Source organism: Phymastichus coffea, unplaced genomic scaffold (assembly GCF_024137745.1).
Source record: "Phymastichus coffea isolate CEN01 unplaced genomic scaffold, Cenicafe_Pcof_1.1 PCOF00009, whole genome shotgun sequence".
Classification (NCBI taxonomy): domain Eukaryota; kingdom Metazoa; phylum Arthropoda; class Insecta; order Hymenoptera; family Eulophidae; genus Phymastichus; species Phymastichus coffea.
In genome coordinates, this window is record NW_026706820.1 from 4,179,666 (window position 1) to 4,197,569 (window position 17,904).

Here is a 17,904-nt window from a genome sequence, read left to right on the forward strand (position 1 = left end):
TAATTTTTTTTTTTTTTTGCTAACAATAATTTTTCTTATTTTATATATTTTCTCTACTTCACTCTATTTTGATTTTGTCGAATTACCTTTGTTTATTCCGTTTATTACGAAAGTGCGATAAATGAGCAAGAAGTCCAGCACAACGAAGGACACATCATCCATAATTAGGAAACTTACGCGATCACAAATCGACAAGAATCCAAAATTAGAAGACCTTTTAGAAAAAGGACTGGATGAGATAGCTTTCAAAAAGAGTAACAAGCTACAAAGATCGCCGATTAAGACCAAGACCCAAGAAGAAATCGTAAGAAAAGAGAAAAACACAGGAGCAATAAAGAAAATCATACCAACAGTTGACCAATTAGTTGATTTAACAGAAAAACAAACAAATAAAACCGACTACACTGATTCAGACAAATATTCACTATTAGACCAGACGTTTGACACATTTGACTCAGAAAAACACGATAGATATTCAGACATTGGAGGATTTTTAGGTGAACAAAGCCTAATATTAGGGACACCAAAAGATATATTATTCAGCATAAACACAAACGAAGAATCTGTCTACACAAAATACGCATTACCAAAAAACCCTGACGAACCTATTAACCAACAACAGAACATCGAAGATTCAAAAAAAGATATTAGAAAAATAGACAAAACATAATACATACACGAAAAGGAGAGTGAAAGAAACACTCAGCAAATTCAACGACAAATTCAAGGAAACCAACGTATCACAAGTCCAGCAACAAACCCAATAAACATGGCAAATTCACACCCAATCAAATTATCACTCAAAGAATTGGTAAATTATGTTCCGGACTTCGATGGCAAAAATATGCCACCCGCAAAGTACATCAGAAGATTACGACGAGTAAAAAATTTAGTAGATGACCAAGATGAACATAATGTAGTAGAATTATTGAAAGTGAGAATGAAGGGAGAGGCAGAAGAAGCTTTAGGAAACAGCTGTGTAGAAACAATAGACGAATTAATTACAGCAATACGAAGTCTATACCCAATTCAAGAAGACATACACGAACTGCGTGCTAGGATACGCAAAATAACACAAGGAACTACAGAATCAGTTATCCAATACACAAATAGATTATGTCAATTAGTATTAGAAATAAAGGAAATATACAGAATACAAGAAACAAATGAAATAGCCAGGAAGAATTTCCACGAAGAATTAGATGCGGACGCAGCAAAATGTTTTAAAAAAGGAATGCGAACGGAAATAAAATACGAACTGGGCAATGAGACAACATTACAAGAAATGTCCAAAAAAGCCATAGAAATTGAAAATGACATAAATATTAGAAAAGCAACAGACAATGTAACAATTAATAACACATATGCCGAATACAATGATTATTATAGACCTGAATTACCAAAAAAAATCATGATATGTCAAATTTGCCATGACCCCCAACACGAAGCGCTATTTTGCCATTCTGCAGCATGCGTCTATTGTAAAGGATCAGATCACTTTTCTAATAATTGTAAAAATTCATTAGACAAAATCAATTTGATATGCAAATACTGCAGCCAAAAAGGACACCCAATAAGCGCTTGCCCACTGAATAAACGAAGAAATATCCATTGCCAATACTGTCAAGAATTAGGACATGAGGTAGGTCAATGCCCCTACATTGCCGACTACATAAAATGCTGGAAATGTGGAGAAACAGGACATGAAGCCATTCAGTGTAAAAATAAGATCACACAAAAGGTAAACAAATGCGATATTTGTGACGAAGGAAGTCATTCAACGCAAGAATGCCCTGAGGTCTTTTGTAAAAAATGCAACAAAAAAGATCACTCTATCAAATTTTGCACAACAGGTTAAAATAGATCACCTTATAGAATATGCACCCTATGCCAAGAACAGGGACACGAAGAACAAGATTGTGAAGAAGCGCGAATATATTTCACAGAACAAAGAAATAAATCAAGTTACAAATGCCAATTATGTGATCAATTAGGTCACACAGCAAAGTTCTGCAGAAAAATCGCGAATACACAACAATCTGCAAACCCTCAGCAAAATCAGCAAAACTATAACACCTACAATAGAAACCACAACAACGGCTACAGAAACAATTTTAACAATGATCAAAGAAAAAAATTCTGCGCTTATTGCAAAAATATAGGTCATATAGCAAGTGAATGTAGGAAACTACAAGCACTAAAAAATTATCCACCTCAAAATATTTCAATCACATGCGAAGGTTGCAACGAAACTGGACATAACATATATAACTGTGTTATGTCGCGACTACGTAGCCGTGAGGTGTATTTTTAAAATATGTATGATCATTCATTTATTAATAAATATTATAGTGACAGGAACTTACCTGGGTTATTATTTCGAGTTAAGTTGGCTGTTTAGCTTTATCTTGATAAAGTATATATGAGGTCGGTCGGTAATGATGCACGAACACTCGATTCAAGTAATTATTTATTTATTCAGTGACAGAAATGGTTTCTCAAAAATAACAGTAGGTGAATTATACGTTGTTCGGCTGTCGCGCGTCGCGAATCAGCCCGTAAGAACTTTAACAAATTTTAATGTTATTGAGTAGTCGCGCATCGCGAATCAACTGCCGAATAGTCGAGTCTTCTGTTTTTATATTGACTCTTCGGCCCATATTAATATGTTGAGTAATCAAAAAATCAAAATGTCGGGCGCCCCAGATTTTCGGACTACTCATCTTTTAATTTCGCTGAGTTTGTATTTTGTAAAAATGCCGTTCGTTGTTTATACATTATTTCGTTTTTCAATTGATTGCTGATGAAATCAAAATGAAGAAATAGTTACGTCTCGGGACGTAACACCTGCGTGGCTAGATCGTTGTATATCGGTGTGATATCAACGCAAAATAAACAGAGAGAAATGAGAGAGAGAAATAAATAAATAAATAAATAAATAAGTAAATAAATGTGCGTTACTCTTAGTTATTCGGCAATCGATTGAATACGCTTTAATTTTACCTTAATAGTACTTTTAATGTTACGCGGACAATAATACTCCGTATCACGGTATAGTAGAGCTTCATTTCAGGATTCGATATGTATATATATATAACAGATTTGTGTTTTTAACTAATGTGATTCTAATGTGAAAATTGGGATATGTTGCTTCTTTCTGGTGGAAATTTCTTTAGGAGTAGGGACGGGGAATGTGGTGTTTAAGGTCTGATTCGTGAATGGGGTTATTGCTTGTGGGTTCTCATTTTTTTGTTTGTCTATTACTATTTCATCCAATGCATATTCTTCCTCTTTTGACGGAGTTTGATTTCTCTGTTTGATCAATCAACTGCCGAATAGTCGAGTCTTCTGTTTTTATATTGACTCTTCGGCCCATATTAATATGTTGAGTAATCAAAAAATCAAAATGTCGGGCGCCCCAGATTTTCGGACTACTCATCTTTTAATTTCGCTGAGTTTGTATTTTGTAAAAATGCCGTTCGTTGTTTATACATTATTTCGTTTTTTTATTGATTGCTGATGAAATCAAAATGAAGAAATAGTTACGTCTCGGGACGTAACAACTGTGAAAAAATTAAAAGATTACAAGAAGAAAGAATATTTTGCAGAATCTGTAAAGGTGTCGGTCATACAACTGAACAATGTCGCAAACATGGGACAAACTCGGAAAACTCTGGAGCTCCTTTGGGAAGCAACGCCTTAAGAATGAGCAGACAATAAAAACGTTCCACGACAAAACACTCACTCTCCCAACACAAACAAAACGTCACATAGATACATACAGCAAATTCAATGAAAATATAAAGGAAATAGAGAGTACCATGCTACAGACAGATATAGCTAAAAATAGTACTGATATTAACCAACAAATTACAAATGACTGTACCAAAATATACATTATCAAACTAAAAAACCTGCTCAAGTACATAGAAATAGTCGAACCAAATTCGAATAATAAACTGCAACTACTAGTAGACAGTGGAGCACAACTAAATATTATCAAAAATAGCAGCATTCCACAAAAGCAGTTAAATAGAAATGAACAAATATCTATATCAGGAATCACAGAAGACGCAATAAGAACAATAGGTTCAACACAAATGTACAGTGCCGGTCAGCCACTTTTACCCCCCCACGGGCAAAATCAGTCTAACTTCAAAGTTTTATATCTCTGGTAGAAATTAACGTCCAGAGACGCGCGTGGGTGCGTTTGAAAGGTCTTTCGAAGAGCTTTCAAATGATATGACTCACGGTTGCCATCGATTGTTTTTTTAAATTTTGCAACAATTATGCAAAATTGAAAATTCTGAAATTTTTTTATTATATTTGACAATTAGCCAATTTTGGAAAAAAAATCGTACGAAAATTTGAAGTACACCATTTTTTAGCTATTACCAAGCCCTATCTGAATCACTCATCAAAAATTTATTTTCGTCAAATATGACGCGCGCACGGGCATTTTTTCCTGGAAGTGACAGTTTTTTTCAACATTTTTTATCTCCGTCAAATTGTAACAATCGAAAAAAATTTATAGGAGAAAAAATGTTTGTTTTTTCACGTAGAATACTGCAATAATTTTTTTTCGGTTTTTCAAAAAATTTTTTTTTTCGGTTTAAATTATTTTTCAAGGTCGAAAAAAAAAAGATTTTTTTTTTTATGTAATTTACGATACTTGTTATGTAGTATTATTGAATGGGTGGAAAAAAATTTTTTTTTGTGGTTTCTTATCTTTTTAGCGTACCGAATGTGAGAAAAAAAAATTGATAAAACCGAAAAAAAAAATTTTTCGAAAAATTGGAAAAAAAATGATTACAGTATTCTACGTGAAAAAACAAACATTTTTTCTCCTATAAATTTTTTTCGATTGTTACAATTTGACGGAGATAAAAAATGTTGAAAAAAACTGTCACTTCCAGGAAAAAATGCCCGTGCGCGCGTCATATTTGACGAAAATAAATTTTTGATGAGTGATTCAGATAGGGCTTGGTAATAGCTAAAAAATGGTGTACTTCAAATTTTCGTACGATTTTTTTTCCAAAATTGGCTAATTGTCAAATATAATAAAAAAATTTCAGAATTTTCAATTTTGCATAATTGTTGCAAAATTTAAAAAAACAATCGATGGCAACCGTGAGTCATATCATTTGAAAGCTCTCCGAAAGACCTTTCAAACGCACCCACGCGCGTCTCTGGACGTTAATTTCTACCAGAGATATAAAACTTTGAAGTTAGACTGATTTTGCCCGTGGGGGGGTAAAAGTGGCTGACCGGCACTGTACTATATATTGCAGATGAACCATTTGATTTCTATGTAGCACCAGATAACTTCTCTATTCCTTACGATGGAATAATAGGAATAAATGCCTTATCCAAACACAAATTAAGATTAGACAGAGGATACTTGGAAATAAATAATCATAAAGTGCCATTAAAAGAAATCACTAGCAAAATCAAACAAACACATTTACAGTACAAACCTCAAAAGAAATTAATGAACATCATGACACATGGAAACCCATAGCATTTGATAAAAGATACATAGTAAGCAAAAATGATATCGAAACAAATACGATTACACACAGCAAAGAAGTATCAATACATAAAGATGTAATTCAAATCCTAAATATAATAAGCGACATACAAAAAGAAACGAAAAATAGTACGACTGATCAAATATATGGGAATCCAGAAACAAAAATATCTCAACCTAACTATAACTCAAGCTTGACACAATTTATTGGAAACATTAATAAAGCCCTGGAAGACGAATCCAATGAAACCAAGGAGAACTATACTATGAACGATTATTCAAATTTTTGCGACACATTGAGAGATAACGTTGCAGGAGAGATCGACAGAAAATATGACAAAATGACGAACCTTCACATTATAAATGATATAGAAAATAACTTCAAAAACATCAATGAAAAATTCACACCTAAAGAAACTAATTTAATACCGACACATATATTTACAACTACGCACAACAAAATTACACAAAAAGAGACACAAGAACATGAAATAACAATACGACGAAAGCAACTGTTAGATACAATAAATTTAGAACACCTGACTCAACGAAAAAAAGAAAACATAAAAAATTTAATACTGTCATTTGAAGACATATGCTGGTTAGAAGGAGATAAACTTGGCCAATGCAACATAGAAGAACACGAAATTAATTTAACTGATGATAAACCAGTATATGTTAACCAATTTCCTCTGCCATATACACTCAAGCAAATCGCATGTGATGAGACAAAGAAGCTAATTACAAATAACTTAATTAGACCTTCAACAAGTGCATTTAACGCTCCAGTATGGATTGTGCCAAAAAAGGGATTAACAAAAGACGGAAAGAAAAAATGGAGAATGGTGATAGATTATCGAAAATTGAATGCAAAAACTATTCCAGATCCATATCTTATACCCAATATATTGGAAATTTTCGACTGCATAGGAAAAAACAAAGTTTTTACCACCATCGATATGGTTTCCGGATTTCATCAACTAAAAATGAAAGAGTCAGATATACATAAAACGGCATTTAGTATCCCTGGCTTGGGACGTTTTGAATTCAAAGTATTACCTTTCGGACTAATAAACTCACCTAGAGTCTTCCAGGACTTGGTTGGATGACGCGAGAGCGTGTGCACGTGCCTTGAGCGACTCTGAACATCCGCACGAATTTGAGCTAGTAATTCTTTTTAGAAAATAATTTAATAGTGATCTAAAGAAGCGTAAAAGAGCGAAGAACGACGTAGTTAATAAAATTTGGGTGAAAACCTAGGAAAAAGTGCAAAACAATCGATTCTGGTGTGGAGGGGTTCTTGGAGGTTAGATTGCCCGTGGTATAGGAAAGCTATGGGAGGAAAAGGCGCTTCGAAGACATCGCTAAGCGGAGGCCAACAAACGCTTGACGGCAAATTGAGAAGTACGAAGAAAGTGACGTTCAAAGATCCGGATTTGGATAAATTGCATAATGATTTGGAAGGAGTGAAAGAGAAAAATAGGAAATTAAGGGAAAAATTGAAGGCAGAAAGTAAAAAAACGGAAGAGGAGAAAAGTGAATGGAAAAAGAAATACAAGGAACAAGAAGAGAATATTAAAGAGCTGATTGACAAATCAAAGGAAATGGAAGTGAAAATGGGAAATCTGGAAGAACTTATATCAGAGGTTAAGGATAGGTTAGACGCGGCGCTGGCGGTGGAAACAACGAGGGAGACGGAGACGGAAGAATCGCAGTACGAAGGCCGCCTGACTGATGGCAGCACAGACGGGGACAAAGGTTCGACGTGGAGTGTGAAAAGCGGAAGAAGCCACATGAGCAGACGAAGTTTGGCGAGCGGCGTGAGCGCTACCAGTGGGGCGACTAGCTGGGTAAGTGTTAACTCGGAACGTTTTACTGATAGGGAAGTGTTGAAAATGAAAAAAATGATGTATGACAAGGATAAATTAGAAAGAGCATGCAATATTGTTATAAAGGGTGCTAATCAACATATAGAAGCGATAGAAAAAAACGAGAACACTGAAGCAAAAGGCGACTATAAAGGGTGGGTGGAAAAATTTTTAAGCTTCAAGCTGGGAACTTCAGTGAAAACTGTCAATGCAAGGGTGAGCGGTGGGAAAGAAAGAGTGATTATAGTTAAATTAGAAAATGAAGATGTAAAAAAAAATATTATGAGGAATAAAAGTAAATTAAAGGGCACCACTATATATATCGAAAACGATCTGACGTATGAGGAAAGGAAGAAGCAAGAAGAAATAAAAAAATGGGTATATGAAAGAAAAGGTAAGGGTCTCAATGTTAGAATTGGAATAGGTAGAATCAATGTAGAGGGACAATGGATAAAATGGGATGAGAAAGAAAAAATTAGAAAAATAGAATACGAAGAGTTAAAAAAAGAGATGAATAGATTAGACAAAGTTAGGAAAGAAAATGATCAAGGGATAGAAAAGCAAGATAGTTGTGAAAACAGGGAAAATTTCGAACAGCCCGGAAATGGTTCGTAGATACAATTTGGTTCGGAGGTTTCATTATAGGAATAAAGAAAAACTGGGTAAAAAAAGAATGCATAAAAATAGAAGAAGTAGAAGAAGGGCTAGTAAAAACAGAGATTATAGATAAAAAAGACAAATACGTAATATGGTCAGTTTATAACTCGCAAAATACTGAAAAAATTCTAGGAAAACTTGACGAATTCGAACACAAAGAAAGAGAAAAAGTAGTTATAGGAGGAGATTTTAATATAAGGATAGGTGAAGAGGGAAAATACTTAGACTTTGATAGAGGTGGGGAATACGTACATCGAAAAAGCAAGGATAAAAAGTGTAGTAATAATTGGGAAAAATTGATTGACCTTAGTGAAAACAAGGGATGGAAAATTTTGAATGGAAATACAGAAGGCGACAGAGAAGGAGAATTCACATTTATAGGCACAAGGGGACACACTGTAATTGATTATATATTAGTGAATGATGAAATATGGGAAGAGGATATAAATTTTGAAATCCAAGAACGTGTAGAATCAGACCACTTACCACTAATTTTAGAAATAAAAGGAGAAAATATATTAGAAAAAAGTCAAAAAATAGAAAGAGAACCTGAAGCAACAAAAAAAGTTATTATTTGGAACGACGAGACAATTGCATATTTTAAAACTAAAACAAGGGAGCTGTGCAATCAAATAGAAGAAAAAAAGGAGGATAGTGTTGAAACTAGATGGAAAGATACTAAAGAAATTATTGAAAAATCATGGACAAAGGTAGAAAAAAAGATTATAAAAAAAAGAAAACTAGGTTATAAAACGTGGTGGAATAAAGACTGTTCAAAACTAAAAAATAAAGCAAAAAGAGTATATGGAAAATGGAAATTAGGTAAAGTAGAAAAAGAAAATTATCTAGAGGCAAGGAAACTCTGGAAATTAAAATGCAAGGAAAGAGAACTTGAATGGAAGGATGAGCAATTAAACGAACTGAAAAACTTGAAAAGAGAAGGTCAAGTATGGGAATACATAGATAAATTTAGGAAGAAGAATAGAAAGGGTATGGGTAAAAACGAAATTACATTAGAACAATGGAAACATCATTTTGAAAAGCTTTTAAAAGGGTCTAATAATAGAATTTTAGGTGAAAAGCGAATTTTAGAATCTGAAATTACTGATAGGGAAAGAATCACGGCTACAGAAATAAAACTGGCATGGAAAAACTTAAAGAAAAAAAGGCACCGGGATGGGACGATATACCACACGAGGTATGGATACACGGGAGTGATGAAATAATAAACAAATTAGTAGCGATAATCGGAAAGATCTGGGACGGGGAAGAGATACCGGAAGATTGGAAGACGGGAGTTATAGTTACGATATATAAGAACGGTGATGCCAATGATACCGATAACTACAGAGGATTAACCTTGTTACCGACAGCGTATAAATTATACGCAGAAGTAATTAGGAAAAGACTTGTTGATGAAGTAGAAGAAAAAAAATTATTACCAGAATGTCAAGCCGGATTCAGGAAAGGAAGATCGACCTCAGACAACATATTTGTATTAGACCATATAATTAGGAGATCGAAAAAGAAAAAACAAAAGTTATATGCCTTATTCATAGATCTAAAGAAGGCTTTCGATACGATTAATAGGAAAAAGCTATGGGAAATTTTAGAAAAAATAGGAATTAGTCAATATCTGATTGAAAGGCTGAAGGGAATGTACGAAGAAACTAAAGCTAGAATTAGAACGGATAAAGGCTTTACCGAAGACCTTTGGATAGGTCTTGGGTTGAGACAAGGTTGTGTGTTGAGCCCAATATTATTTTGTTTATACATAAGTGAACTTGAAAATGAATTTAGAAAAAGAAACATAGGGGGAATAAAAATAGGTAATATTAGGATTTGGAGTCTGGATTATGCTGATGATTTAGTATTATTAGCCTTGAATAGGGAAGCACTTTTGGATATGATGGACACGCTTAAAAGGGTTTTGAAAATAAGAGACTTGATATTGAGTACAGAGAAAAGCAAAATTTTAGTTTTTAACAAAAAGACAAATGAAAAAAAAGAAAGCTGGAAATATGAAGGAAGTGACATGGAAGAGGTTAAGAAATTCAAGTACCTAGGTTTTATATTCAACTCAGAAGGAAACTACAGAGATCACATAAAAGAACTAAAAAAGAAGGGTATGGCAGCAGTTAAAGAAGTATGGGGATTAGGAAAAAGAGCATTCAAAAATGACATTAATAGGAGAACGTTGTTATTTAATTATTTAGTAAGAAGCGTAATGGAATATGGGGTGGAAATTTGGGGATGGGAAGAGAGAAAAGAATTAGAAGAAATTCTGTTGACATATTGGAGATGAACATTAGGCTTAGATTTTTGCACGGCGAGATATTTGATTTACAGAGAAAGCAGTAGTGAAAAAAATGAAGGGAAGGTTTGCCATTAGGGCACTGAAATTTGAAACAAGAATATGAGAAGAAGAGGAAAATAGACTAATAAAAATGTGCTGGAACGAAAAAAGAGAAAGCGGACTAGAAGACGAATATATGAAAGAAAAAGAAAATTATTTAAATAGCATAGGATTAAGTACAATAGCAATAGAAAGCATGACAAGTCAAGAAGAAGTACACGAAGAGATTCTAAAGAGAGAGATAAATATACAAGGGCAATTCATAACTAATAAAATATATAGGTCGAGATATAATGAAAGGTATAAAGAGATAATGATTAGTGGTAAACCAGAATACTTGACTAAGGGATACAGAAACTACAAAGACATTGCAAGACTGAGATGTGGAAATTTAGAAAATGCAAATAAGTACTGGGAGACCGAAGAGAAAACAATATGTGACCTGTGTGGAAAAGAAAAAAGCACATTAAAACACCTAATAGAAAATTGCGAGGTAACAAAAAATTGGGAAATGGGTACACGAAAAATTGAATTTAAAGATATAGAAAAAATCTGGGAAGGAAAAAATAGCGATGTAGTAGTAAAATGGATTAGAAAGTTGGAAAAAGAATGCAGGTATAAACGAGGTATAAATTTAGAAAACGAATAAAAAAATCACACAAATGTTAGGATAATGTAATGCCTTTTAGCACCAGAGGCAAAATATGTAGAAATGGCATGTAAAATATTTAAAATTATATAAATATCTATGTAATATATGGGAAATATATGTGAAATATGAAGAAATATGTAGAAATATGTAGTAATGTGTAAAAATATGTAAAAATATGTAAATATATGTAAATATATGTAAATATATGTAAAAATATGTAAAAATATGTAAAAATATGCAAAAATATGTAAAATAGAAAAAAATATGTAAAATAGATAAAAATATGTAAAATAGATAAAAATATGTAAAAATATGTAAAAAAAGGTAAAAATATGTATCATAAAAGATAAAACATAAGAGATGATATAAAATATTTAATAGACAGATTACAATAGATAATGAAATTTTGTGTACTAGTATTAAGCAAAAATTATCGAAAAATGTAATAAAATAAATTTATAAATGTGAAATGTAGCGATAAAATATTTAATTATTTATATAAATATTTATAGGAATAAGAAAAATGTATAATTTAACCAAGTCTATTTCTGGGCTATGTAAGATGAAATTAATAAATACATACATACCTAGAGTCTTCCAAAGAGCACTAACAAAAGTACTCGGAGACCTATTGGAAAAAGGGTTCTGCTAACTGTACATCGATGATATAATTATCGTTGCAAATACGATTGAAGAACACAATGAAAGATTCAAACTCATAGCAGAAAAATTAAGAATAGCAGGATTAAAAATTGAAACGAGTAAATGCAAATTTTTCCAAAAGGAAGTAGAATTCTAAGGCCACATTATAAGTGAAGAAGGTATCAAAACAGACCCAAAGAAAATAAAAGCAATAAAAAAATTTCCTATCCCGAAAACTATCAAAAATATCAGAGAATTTTTAGACCTAACAAGCTATTACAGACGCTTTATTGGACACTTCTCACAAATAGCAAAACCTATCATAGATTTACTGCAAAAAGAACAACCATTTATTTGGACTGAAGAAAGACAAGAAGCTTTTGAAAAATTAAAAAATGCCCTATGCACAACTCCGGTTCTTCAATACCCAGATATGGAAAAACCATTCATCATTACAACAGACGCTTCAAACTACGCGCTGGGTTGTGTACTCTCTCAAGGAGAGATCGGCGACGACAGACCAATAGCATTCGCATCAAGAATCTTAAAATCAGCAGAAAAAAAATACCATACATACGAAAAAGAAGCACTTGGCATAGTATTCACAATAAAAACATTTAAGAATTATATATATGGAAACAAATTTACTGTCGTTAGTGATCACAAACCATTGTTATCCTTCAAATCAGCAGACAACAATTCAAGAGTACAAAAATGGAGACTAAAACTGGCAGATTATGATTATGACATTATCTACAAACCTGGCAAAATAAATACAAATGCCGATGCATTATCACGAAATCCGATAGAAGATATAAAAATAAACGCAGTTACCAGAGCACAAAAAGCAAAACAAGAATCAAAAGAAATAGTAACAAATGAACAAGAAAAACAAGAGGAACAAATCAAAATAATAAGAAAACAAGACAAAGAAAAAGGAAATAGAAATAAAAATATGACACAAACACAAGTACATATGGAAAATGACGAAAATACAACACAGAAACAACATAACATTCGATTTACAAAAAAACCCATCGAATCAAGAAAAGACAACATTATACATTTTATCGACAACAAACATCAATCATTAGATAACGCAACAGAAAGACTAATAAAAATCAAACAGATACAACCAGACAGAAATCTACAACCCCAGGAAATTGAAATAATACAGTCAAGAACAAAAAACATCTTTATAGCCTGTCTTGACACAAGACAGTCGGCTATGAGAATAAAGGAAACTCTCAAAAGTCTCTTCAAATTATTAAGAACATTAATAATTCGCAAGAGAATAAAGACATTCAGCATCTCAAAAGACCTACAATTAAAAAACATACACTGGACTGAAATAGAAAACATTCTAGCGACAACATTCGAAAACTCTAAAACTAAAATTATCGTTTGCCTAACGTAAAACTCACTACTACGTAAGTACTACGTAATAACTACTAACGTACTAATAACTACTACGTAAAACTCACAGACCGAGCGTATTAGGAGGACATTCGGGAATCAACAGAACATGGAACCGAATAAAGAACAAATACTATTGGGAAAATCTGAAAACTGATATAGAGAACCGTATTAAAAATTGTAAAATTTGTCAAAGAAACAAACTAAAAAGAATAAAAACTAGACAACCAATGATAATAACGGATACTCCCATAAAAACATTCGACAAAATCGCAATGGATATAGTAGGACCTCTAAACGTTACTAATAATCAAAACAAATACATTCTTTCTATACAAGACCTCCTCTCAAAATTCATAATAGTTGTTCCACTCAGTGATCAAATGGCAGAAACAATTGCAGATGCCCTAATTAAAAGATTTATATGTATTTTCAGTTCACCAAAAGTAGTCCTCACCGACAGAGGAGCAAACTTTACAAGTAAAATTTTAAAAGCCATTGCTCGTAGATTTAAATTTGCAAAAATAGAAACCACCGCATTTTCACCACAATCAAACGGCTCCCTAGGAAGAGCACATCACCCCCTTTGTGAATATTTAAAAAATTTTTCTAGTAAAAAATCGAATGGGACAATTTATTAGAATTAGCCCAATTTCATTACAATACAAGCGTTCACAGCGCACATAGATTTACTCCGCATGAACTGGTCTTCGCTTATCCACCACGATTACCATCTAGTAAACCGTTAAAAACTTCAGAAAAATTGCCAACATTTAATAATTATCTATCCACACTTATACAAAACATGCAGGATATTGCATGCTTAGCGCGGGAAAACCTCATAATAGCAAAAGAAAAATCAAAAAAATATTATGATCGCCACATAAACCCTTGCAATTTCAAAATAGGAGATCAAGTGTGGCTCATTAAAGAACCTAAACCAGGAAAATTAGAAAAGAATCAAAACCTGGGACCATTTGAAATCTTAAAGGTTACAGACAAAAATAATGTTATCATAAATAAAGGTGGAAAAGCAAATACAGTCCATGCAAATAAATTAATTATGCACAAGGAAAAAATCTAACAATAATTTATGTTCTAGGACCATTTCAATATGTATCAACAATTCTTAATAATAATGACAATTATCAAAATAACATCAGCCATCATTGGATACGACTGCGGGACAACAACGCCAAACATCACGACGTACTCCTTAGTAGACACGGGAGAATGCGACTTTCACAACACTCCCGTAAATAAATAAAATGTATATATAGAATTAATACAAACCGCGTAATTCCGCGAAATTTCCGTACTACAATGTAAAATAGAAATACATAGAACTGTCTCCACATGTGGAATATTCGGGCACTTAATACCCACACCAACTGGAGAACAGGAATACATTTACGAAATAAGTCATGAACAATGTAAATTTATCCATGAAACGGGAACTTTCGTATATGACAATATTCATAAAATTGTTAATCTAAAAATAAACGCAACTACTTCAAAAAGTATCGATTTCGCGGGTAGCGCAGAAGGAAACTCCTGCTATGGAGCAGCCTACGCTGATAGCTTCGGATCATGGAATAAGGTATTTGTTCATGGCTTTATCAAAATAACATTAATACAAAGTAGAGCTAAAGTAAACTTAGATAACGATAAATTAAGACTAAACACAGGGACCGTATGCAAGTTCTCTGACAAAACATGTATAGACATGGAAGCAGGCTATACCTTCTGGGATATTTTACCAGAAGAAGAATGCTTCAAAAATGAATTCGATATACTATTTAAAGGCATAGCAACGAAATATTCTAGTGACTACGATCACGAAATAATTTACGCATTAAATCATAGTGAAATAACATTTGCTCTAAGCGCCAGAAACAAAATACAACGCTGCAACAGAGAACTTGTAAGAACGGAACACCCGAAACTATTCATCGTAGAAAAAGATAATTACATAAACGCATACCAACTAGAAAATGACTTAGTAAGCACAAGAAGCACCGTAAACCTAGACCTATTTACATATGTCAATTCAAAATTTGTATACGTAGAAAAACATTTAAGGAGTCAATTGAACAAACTATACTTGAATTTAATAACAGAAAGATACGAAGTTGAAAGAAAGGTAATACAAAATGCCCTATCCATTGCCACCCTCTCCCCTGACGAATTTGCATACGACATCATGAAAAAACCAGGATACATCGCAAGAGTTGCAGGAGAAGCAGTACACTTAATAAAATGTGTACCAAAGACAGTAAAAATAATTAAATTAGAAGAATGTTACAACGAACTCCTAGTAACCTCTGGAAAAGAAACATGGTTCCTGACACCAAAAACACACATCCTCAAAAAGAAAGGGGAACAGATAAACTGTAACGCACTCGTCCCAACGTACTACAAACTCGAAGAAGAATGGGTAAGACTCACACCCAAACCTCAACCATGCGCAGCACCAAACACACTTAGACCTAACACAAAAATAGGATGGAACTTCAAATCAATAAATTCATTAGCAACAAGTGGAGTATACTCTCAAGACGAACTAGACGAACTACAACAACAAATAATGTTCCCTATGGAAAGAACATCAATACACAATGACATAGCAAGAGAAATAACGGGAGACGTGACAACGAGTGGAAGCATCTTCTCAGAAAATACCATAAAAAACATTGCAGTCAGCACCTGGAATATGATCATAAACAAAATGATCACTTGCGGATCAATCTCTTCAGTTATAATTATGACATTGATCTTAATAAACACAATAAAATTAATAATAGATACAATAATTAGAGGATACGCACTACACGCAATCTACGGCTGGTCGCTCCACCTACTCGGAGCCATCTTCAGCTCTATTACACACCTCCTCATCAAACTCGAGAAACCAAGCAAAAACAGAACAGACAACGACAAAGAAAAACACATAGAACTGCAAGAAATCAAAATTATCCCCACAATATCTATCTCAACACCTAGATGCATATCGCCACCTCCTCTACCAAACAGACCACCTTTTACCTTCAACAATCAAACCACTCTTTCAACTACAAATTAACATTTGTTTTCACTAGAATTAAATTAATACAAACATGATACTCCTCAAATGTTGCTACATTTTAAGCGGGGAGGGAAGCGAGATGTTCGCTTTAGGAATCTAAATTAAAAACAAATTCCTTATCTAAGAAACAAAAGAAAAATATATTTTTATAAAATTACAATTATGTTTACAAATATAATTACACTTATATACAATTACAATTGTATCGATGATCTACACTTGGACCTATGATTACATTGTAAAACTCACTAAAAACCTCCACGCATACTCGACGAAAACCATTACAATACACTAACAAATCATAAAAAAATAATTCGCGAAGATTCCAAGTATCTTCATCTGGACCATACTCCCCCAAGAAGAAGGCCGTCTGCGTCACTCGATCGCAATGCCTCAGAGTACGCACTAACTGCCATCTCTGAAACTAACAAGCAAATAGGAAACAAATTAATCAGACATATCAATATACCAATATACAAACATACATTGTAAAACACTTACATCTGTTCTCACATATTTTCGGGTCCCGGGCTTAGGTGCGACTGGTAAAGGCAAGCCCTCCCGTCTGGCTTTCTTTACCGCACGGGAATACTGCCAATCCGCAAACTAGAATAAAGAAATATAATGATAATAATAACAATGAATAAGAAATCAATTTGTAAAATACTTACGCAGACCATCGAATGACGCTTCCTTGGAAATCCAAACATTGTAAAAATTGAACTGTACAAAGTCGAGCAACCGCGCTCCTCATATACTAAATAAATGCACACACCGCAAAAATTTCTGTATAAACCGCTAGTAGCTTTGAATTTCAGAAGAATTTTTATACAAAAATTGCAATATCTTAGGCCCTGGGGTGTTACGTCTTACGACGCATCCTTTTTATAAAATAAACATTTGCGAAATTCAAAGCTACTAAACTATTCGCACGTCAGCAAAAAGCTAATTAAACGCGAGGCAAATGACTCTCCGAAATTAAGCCTTACGACGCATCCTTTTTGTAACATATGCACATTCAAAACTGCTAAGCTATTCACACGACAGCAAAAAGCTGTCGAAACACACTCCGAAACTAAGTCACCAAAACGCAAGAATTTATAATCAGCGAAAACAAAATGTCACACAATATCGCAATACTGACCTGAAAAAGAACTATAAAAGATATAAAAAGCAAGGAACAAATCACTTAGGCAGTTGATCAGTAGTCCGTCAGTCAGTCAATAAGCACCTGTAAGACTCAACTCCGTACACACCGGTCCGACAATTGGTGATCATTTTTCTTAATAAACTCGCGACTGTTACAAAGTAATATCGTGCAAGTATTATTTAAACCTATCCTATTCAATTCAACAAGCAGTTAGAGCCTGCTACATTTATTCAATTCAACAAGCAGTTAGAGCCTGCTACATTTACTCAATTCAACAAGCAGTTAGAGCCTGCTACATTCATACAATCCAACAAGCAGTTAGAGCCTGCTACATTTTATCAACAATTAAAGGCTACGATTATCAAGGTAGTACAATTATCAGACATACATTTCCACATATATTTATTATAAGTGAGACATATCCGACCACTAGTCAACATATTGGAACGTCTCATTCATTAGCTATTCGTAGTTGATGCACGAGACGTAACAGTTTCATTGTTTATAAATCATCTAAACAGAACTTCATGCACTAAATCCAATACTTT

The 17,904-nt window shown here is 33.4% G+C and overlaps 1 protein-coding gene across 1 annotated transcript in view; it reads left to right on the forward strand.

Annotated features, from left to right (window-relative positions):
* The window catches only part of LOC131671335 (SKI family transcriptional corepressor 1 homolog-B), a 606,894-nt gene that overhangs the window by 423,605 nt on the left and 165,385 nt on the right, over nucleotides 1-17,904 (forward strand). The gene's annotated exons all lie outside the window — the stretch shown is intronic.